Source organism: Triticum dicoccoides, chromosome 3A (assembly GCF_002162155.2).
Source record: "Triticum dicoccoides isolate Atlit2015 ecotype Zavitan chromosome 3A, WEW_v2.0, whole genome shotgun sequence".
In the NCBI taxonomy this organism is placed as follows: Eukaryota; Viridiplantae; Streptophyta; class Magnoliopsida; order Poales; family Poaceae; genus Triticum; species Triticum dicoccoides.
In genome coordinates, this window is record NC_041384.1 from 585218695 (window position 1) to 585226537 (window position 7843).

At 45.5% G+C, this 7843-nt stretch overlaps 1 long non-coding RNA gene across 1 annotated transcript; it reads right to left on the reverse strand.

The window, feature by feature from the left end:
• Nucleotides 1-3323: 3323 nt before the first annotated feature.
• Nucleotides 3324-6360, reverse strand: LOC119269372. The gene is made up of 4 exons (XR_005133572.1): nucleotides 6021-6360; nucleotides 5804-5945; nucleotides 5148-5484; nucleotides 3324-4131 (listed from the first exon to the last, which is right to left on the reverse strand). It is a non-coding gene; the product is annotated as an uncharacterized LOC119269372 (long non-coding RNA).
• Between the last annotated feature and the right edge of the window lie 1483 nt (nucleotides 6361-7843).

A 7843-nucleotide genomic window follows, 5' to 3' on the forward strand; every position in this document is an offset into this window, starting at 1 on the left:
GATCATCTTCCTCTGAAGAAGAATATGGAGTATGTGAAGTGACTAGTTCCGATTATGCCAGGATGAAGAAGCCCTGTCTATCTTCTCGTCAGAAGGAGCAGTTGAAGGATGGTTACATTACTCCCCACAAGACCAAACTAAAGGACTGACAAATCTCCATCTTTTTGCTGTGATGCGCGAGTACAATGTTGTTCTAGGATTCTTTCTGGTGAGTTCCATTTTTATAAAAGTGTGCTCTACATGGACCATGTATGTGCCTGTTGAAACTTTCAATTCATAGTACAATTTGCTTTATCCTAATCACTTTTTTGTATTTGTGCAAATAGGGGTGCTCAGCTTGATTTCAATGGGAACTACACAAAATGTTCATGAATACATCGAATCATTCATTTCCACCACAAGAAAGGAGGAGTCGATAAGTTCAAGGCGTTGCAACATATAAGGGCAAAATCATACAAGCTATGCGTGAATTTGGTTGATTTTGGTGGAACTGCACAAAAAGAACAGCTGGTTTATTTAGCACGAGGTGCCATGTCAATGTCCAAACTGATGGCAACCCTGCCTATTCCACAATCGTAGGCATTTGATATTTTGGAATGGGACAACCTTGTCAAATTTTGCTCATTGATTTTAGCAAGACATGCGTTTGATATTTTCGAATGGGACGCCCTTTGCTGTCAGCAGCGTCGATCAATTTTTTCTTTATTCTTTAGTTGTGAAGTAAATATTGCCTCTGACATGTGAGTCACTGAGATGCATAATCATCGATTGTTTTGAATATTCTCTATGAATTGTGAGGCCTGTGTGTTTGATTGCAATGTACTGAAACACTAAAAAGCTGCTCAAACTCTTTGTACTCCTTCTGTTCCTTTTTACTTCACACATTGTGAAAGTGCATATTTTTTTTGTATAAGATTGGTCAAAGTAGAGATAGTTTGACTGCAGACAAAACTTGTATGCTGACTAGAAAGGACCGGAGGGAGTACATGTGAAACTGCTACAAACGAGGTGATCACCCTGGGAATAATGCTAGTACGTATTGTTTTGCATGTTCATTCAATGCCAGTGATATAGGAATTCAAACTAATTGAAATAAATTCATACATGGTCCGATTTCATATAAACATGCCGGATTTCATTACATTTCATACATTCTTCAACTAAAAAGGGGTGCGCAGGAGGTATAATTAATTAAACAAAGCTACCCACCTGTGTCCCGCTGAGCCAAACAGAAGCTTCAGTGACTTAACTACAGGTGCAGTCGCGTAACTGACATGTGGCCTGTTGGGCCCACGTGTCAGTCAGCCAACTGCACCAGCAGTTAAGTAGAAGCAGCGTTCTTCTCCAGCGCAGCTCTCCGGTAGGTCGTCGCCGCCAAGAAGCTAACCGGCCGTCAATGGTCAACCCGCCTAGCTTGGCTTCAACTCGAGGGTAGCAGCGGTGGCCTTACTTGTACCCGAGCGGCGGCGACCTACCGTGTTCTACTCTTCCTCGTTTTCTGTGTGGCGTGGCCTCGTTGGCAGCGGGGCGGGGCCTTAGCGGAGCCGGCGATGTTCTCTGCCTCGTTGTTGGCGGGGCGGGGCCTCGGCGGGGCCAGTGGTGCCTCTGCCTCGTTGTTGGTGGGGCGGGGCCTCGATGGAGCCGGCGGTGTCCTCTGCCTCGTTGTTGGCACCGCGGGGGCTCGGCGGAGCAGGTCCTCATCGACGCCAGCAGAGCGGGGACTCGTCGGAGCCGGCATTGTCCTCTGCCTCGTCCTCGGTCTCGCCAAACAGCGCCTCGCCCGCTTCATAGCCCTCTTTGCTAGCCTCTTTGTAGGTGGCCGCAGCCTCCGCCACCTGCATGTGGTACCGTCAGCGCTCGAGGCGGCCCATGCGGGCGGAGCGGTACAAGTCGAGTAGCGCCTCCTGCTCCTCCTGCTCCGCGGCGATCTGCTCCTCCGCATGCAGGTGCTCCTCGAGGAGATGGTGGTTGTAGGCGGCGTCGGCCTGCGCCTCCCGGAACTGCTCCTCACGCATCTGCCTCACCCTGTCCATATATTGGGCACGGGCCTCGCCGATGGTCATTGTGCAATGCACCGGCGAGGATGGCACGGAGGAGGGGGTTGGCGCCGGACCGTCAACTACCATGTTCTCCATTGGGACGTCGTCGTCCTCCGGCTGCTTGCCGGCCAGCCGGTCGGCAGCAATGGCTGCCATCTCCTTGTGGTCCGTCGTCCGCCCGTCCCGAAGAGCGCCGGAGCGCGAGCAAGCAATGGTGGGCAGTAGTGCTGTGGACAGGAGAAAGGAAATGGATGCGGATGACTGCGGCTATGGCCGGCGCAGCTGTTTATATAGCAATGGTGGGCGGGCGGAGGGACGAAAGTGAGGCGCCGGAGTAGCCGCCTCGGCAACCGCGTATCATTAATGTGGGCGGCAGATGGACGGACGGATGGCACTTGTGTCATTTGAAGGCGGAGCAATCGCCTGCACCAGGAAGCTGGGAGCGCGGCGCTGATTGTTTCGGGTGGAAAGCGCGCGTGGGCGAGGAGATGACTTTACTTGGAGAGACAATGGGGACCCACCAGGTCCATAGCCTCACGTACGCAAGTGCCTCCTTATTATATATATATATATATATATATATATATATAACTATAATTTATTTTGCTTCCTCCTGGTTTCCTGACATCACGGTCCCACACCATTGTCAACCTATGTAGTAGTCAATAAACGAGAGAATTGCACAAGAAGCGGCCGACGGCTGGGACCAAGCAGCTCGAGCAGTATTTGTGTATTTGAGGTGTGAGCACTGCAGAGTTTTTCGATGTTTAGCCCAGATATTAATTTTTCTCCTCTGAACAACAATAAAAACATCGCTGCAGGTATTAACTGGGTGGGTTGTGGCCCGTCTAGCCCAGGCCAGATATCCAGCCCAGATATTAATTTTTTTCAAACTAAAAATGGCTACTACAACAGGAACCCCCCTTTAGCAACGCAATGTTGTGTTGCCTAAAGTCCATATATGCGTTGCTATGGTCTACACCAACGGATTAGTATCCGTTGCCGTTGGTGGCTTTGGAAGGGTCTACAACAACACATATAATTGCATTGGTAATTGGCATGTAGAAGCATTGCAAGTTCGCAACATATATATCTACAGCAGAACAACACTTCGTATACGTTGTTGATTACCCTACACAAACTAATTTTCACATTACAAATTAGTGCAATGCTTCCATGAATCTGTAGGCATGAACAATTATTGGTATTTTGTATATTACGAACAATAGTGCAAGGAGCAGCAATCCACTAAGCAGAAATATTTCATATATTTAATCAACTCAGGTTGCATTACATGGAATGAAGAAGACATTACATGATCTCCTATATAACCATGAAAATGACATTCTATAATGTAAATGTAAAACTATCTTGTAGTAGCCCCATCCTCCAGCTTTGTATCAACTTAAATTCGGCATGAGATGGAAGCCACATGTAACACTTAAATATTCTGGGATTGATAATTTATCAAAGGAAGGCTCACATCAGTTCAGTGTATCATAAATTATCATGACAAATCCTTGTTGTTCCTTATCCTAGAATGCCACTCTATTAGGCACTCTTAAAATTTGTCACCTCAATCTTTTTCTTTTATTTTGCCATATGTCGTAAGCCAAACATACATTAGGACCATATATCTAACATATAGACATGCATGTCATAATGAACATGGTTCTCTCTTAGTACAAAAAGAGAAGTCTCATCCTAAGATCAAATATTAGTCATGTTAAGGCATCTAGATTATAGTATACACAAAAATTGTATATTGTGTACTGCGATTGGGTAATTGCAACTTTAAGATAGCCACACACTGCTTTTTTTGTCCAGCCAACTAAATAAAGAAGAGTAACTTGAACTAACCTCACAAAAAGAAACCTTGAACTAAGATAATGGAAACTGGTTGTGTCATATAACTTACAGGTGTGCATTTTGTTCCACAGAGCTTCTACAGACCAACAGAAATCCCTTTGGCAACATCCTATATGGGTAGTTGGGAATATAATTCGTGGAGATAATTTTAACAAACCTGGTTTCAGTGTATTTTGTCGCCAGTTCCTCAAGGCAAATCTAAAGCAACCCACATTCTGGTATCCTGCGATAAGTTCAACCGAAGTCTCAGACAATGAACAGCTCAAGGTAGAATTTCCATCTAAAGAGTTTTCTGTATTATAAGTATCTTTCAGAAAAAAGTTAAACCAGAAATGCAAAATGGAGCTCAAACTGCAGGCAGCAATTTATCTGAAACATCCATGTGCAAAAAGGTTGGTGAAATCACAAGATTTGAGCATTTTATACTACTAGTTGTTAACCCGTGCATTTTTTGTGCGGGCTAGTGTTTATCTTGTGTGGCTTTTTAGGTTTTCATCTCTTAACTTTCTACTTAGAAATCTTTACCAGTAACATATATTTTGTGTGATAATTTTTTCTACCCTCGAATGAACTTTATTCTTCTAATTTGCAGTTCAACATCAAACTCGCTACCTATGGTACAATACTCGAGCGATGAAAATAAACAGTTCAAAACTTTTGACACGACGACTTCATTTTCAGAACTATATATATCAGGAAATAACTAATCTTTTTTTTGCAGGGGAGGAAATAACTAATCTGGTGCTCTTGTAAATCTTAGAATATGGCCTGATATATTAGTAATACTAACATTGTAATTGTTCTCGCTGTTCACATTACATTCAAGTTCTAGATGATTTAGATACAAATAAGCTAACCATCTCTCGCAAAAAAGCGACCATATTTTCATATATAATGATAGGAATTATATAGTTTTGTCTGCCACTTGAGCAGACAGTTCTTTCTTTGTTACGAAAAAAACATACCTAGAGTCTAAAATAGATTCCCTATAGTATAAGAAATAAGATCGTGGTTTGCAACATATTGGTTCTATACAGATCAGTACAAACGGACTGACTTGACTCATTCTAATATCCCAACAAACTGTTCTTGAATGGAGTATATTGAAGCATGTATATTAGTATATTAAAGTATGGTTTGAAAGAGCATGGAAAAGTTCATGTAAAAATATAAGAGCACGGAAAAACATTAACACTACTAGGTAGTAAACGCTCCACATAAGTTTCAAGCACACCATACCTTGCATTGCATTGATGCGTTGGTGATAATTAAAAGCATTACTCTTGTTCTCTGCAAGAGCACGTCTTTGACAACAAGCTTGAGGCCGACAGCCCGACACCTATAACCACACTGGATTGATCGTACTCAGCCCTTCCTTTAACCTAGCTGCAACTGTTTCCTCCCAACTCACGTGTGCCTCGCCCTCGATCGTCTCACCTACAGTACAATGACCATCCTTTCCCCTCTAGGCGAATTGTTTCCAGCAGACAACACCCCACCAGTGATCTGATGTTTCGATACTACCACTTGAAGTCTTCCGCCTCTCCGCTTAACAATACCCTGCGCAGATCATTACCTGGAAGATGTAGCCATCTCGTCAGTTGTGTTTTCTAGGGGACTAGTGAAAGACGCCAAGCTGCATGAAAATTAATTATACATTGAAATTAAATTAATAAGGGAAAACGATGTGAGCTGCATATATAATGAACATTGTTGTACATAATAAGATACATAGACATGAACGATGCAGACGCACCATGTTTTGCATTGTCGTGGTTTCAATCAGAGTCATACATGGTGGCAGTACTACAAGAGAGGGATAGAGGTACACAAGTACGCGCTCACTGTTATGCATAGATACAGTCTCAAAGGCAGGAAGGAAAAGGGGGACAAACCGTCATGCTAGGCATCCTCTGATTTCAGAAGTGTAGTGACATTGATGCCGGTGCAAGCCAGCACCGACGGCGGTGGATCAAGATGAGCGATCAAGGTAGCGTCGATCATCGTCACGATGGCAGGCAAAGAATCCGCCCTGGCCTGCCACACAAAGAACCAAACAGTGTAAGAGAAAAGCGGGTCAGAGGAGGAGTGGCTTGTTGAACCGTGACCGACGTTGGAGTTCAGATTGCTGAGGCGGAGCAGCCCACCAAGGCCGGCCCGGGAGCGGCGCATGTGCAGACGTGGGTGTGGCAGTAGGCCGACAAACCGGAGGAGGCGCGGGTGCTTGCGAGCTGTGGCAACTAGGGTTGCTGGGGGTCGTATGTAGGGGCATGGCCGCATGAAGGACGTCACCATGGCGGGGGATCGGAGGAGGGCAGTGAGGGTAGCCGTTCCGGTGAGTGGCGGCGCAGCAAGTGCCGGAGCTAGCCAGAATCAGAGGTGGCGGCGGCGATGTGGTCGCGGAGAGAAGAGATTTGGATTGGCACCGTGCTACCTGGACGGAGGAGGCAGAGATAATGTGGAGATTTTTTTGTGGATAATGTGAAGGTGGGTACGGGAGTTTATAGCAAATCATGGGAGGTGGGAGGTGGGACGTTGATCCGACAACACATGCATATGATTCGTTGGTAGCCATGCGTTGTTATAGGGGGGTTATTTGTTGTAGTGGCTAGCCCAGCTATACTTTTTTAGGAATAGCCAGGCAAGGTCAAGTTGTTATTCTCTGCCTCGCTGGGCTGCAAATCTTTCTTAGGAGGGATGCATTAGGCTTAACAAGAAAATAGGCTTTAAGAAATAATAAATGGGATGTAATTATAAAAACTGGGCAGTAACTATAAAAAAATGCACCAAACACGTGATTACTTTATAAAATATTATTTTTGTATATTGAAAATTTTAATTTCATTAATTATTGCGAGCGCAATGTTTCGTTGGATTTTTACGTATACAAATTTATATTGAAATTGTATTTAATCTTACTAGAAAATTCGGGATAAAAATATTTTGGATCCCATCAAAATGTGGGAAATTTTATTGAATTCTGTTTTGAACGGTTGGTTGGAATGGGTTGTACTTTTAACAAACTGTAAATGGGCTGTAGTAAATTCCATTAGAATTAAAAAATGAGCTACACATTCTTACAAATCTCAAATGGGCTATAAGTTCTCTGCCACACACTTCTGGCCTTACTAAGTTGACGCGTCCCCTAAAAAACAGAGTTGACGCGTATGCAAGGCTTTGTCAACTTATAGTCAACACACGGTTCTAGCAGCAGTGGCCGTTGGATTTCCATCCAACGGATGCCGTGCTTCTTCTTCAATCTTGGATATTCTAGCTTCACCCGCTCAGAAAATGATTCCTCCCCCTGACATCTGGGGCACACCATTTCAGAAGCTGACCTGTGGGCCTACTAAGTTGACGTACCAAGGGCTTTATCAACTTAGTCAATACAAACGATTCTAGCTGCAGTGACCGTACGATGTCCATCCAACGGCCATCGTGCTTCTTCAACCTATGGTCTTCTTGCTCCAGCCGCCCAAAGCAGCGCCGGTCGTGCCGCCTGCTCCTGCCTCCCATGGCCGGCTGTGCTGCCGCAGAGGCCTCACCGCCCCCTACTACTCCCACCGCTGGCCAGGCCATCCCTCCACTCACCCACACCCCCTGTTATTCTGCGGCTACGGCAGCGCAACCGAACCAGTGAACCCTCGTACTCCTCTCCGCGTGTGCATCCACTGCCGTGTCTTCCCCGGCTCCGCGTCATCCCCTTCCTAGGCCTCGCCGTCGTTCACCGCCCTGGTGCTCTCGCCGCGGCGTGGTCAACGTGGTCAAGGAACAACTTCCATCGGACGTGGACTATACGTGGAGAGGCTGACAGCTGGGTCCACGGTAGCCGCAAGGAAGTGCCTCCTTATTACTCGCAAAATAATTATTCCTCCACCTGACAACGGGGACCCACCGGACGGGCCACCGTATTTCACGAAAAAAATGATTCGCCC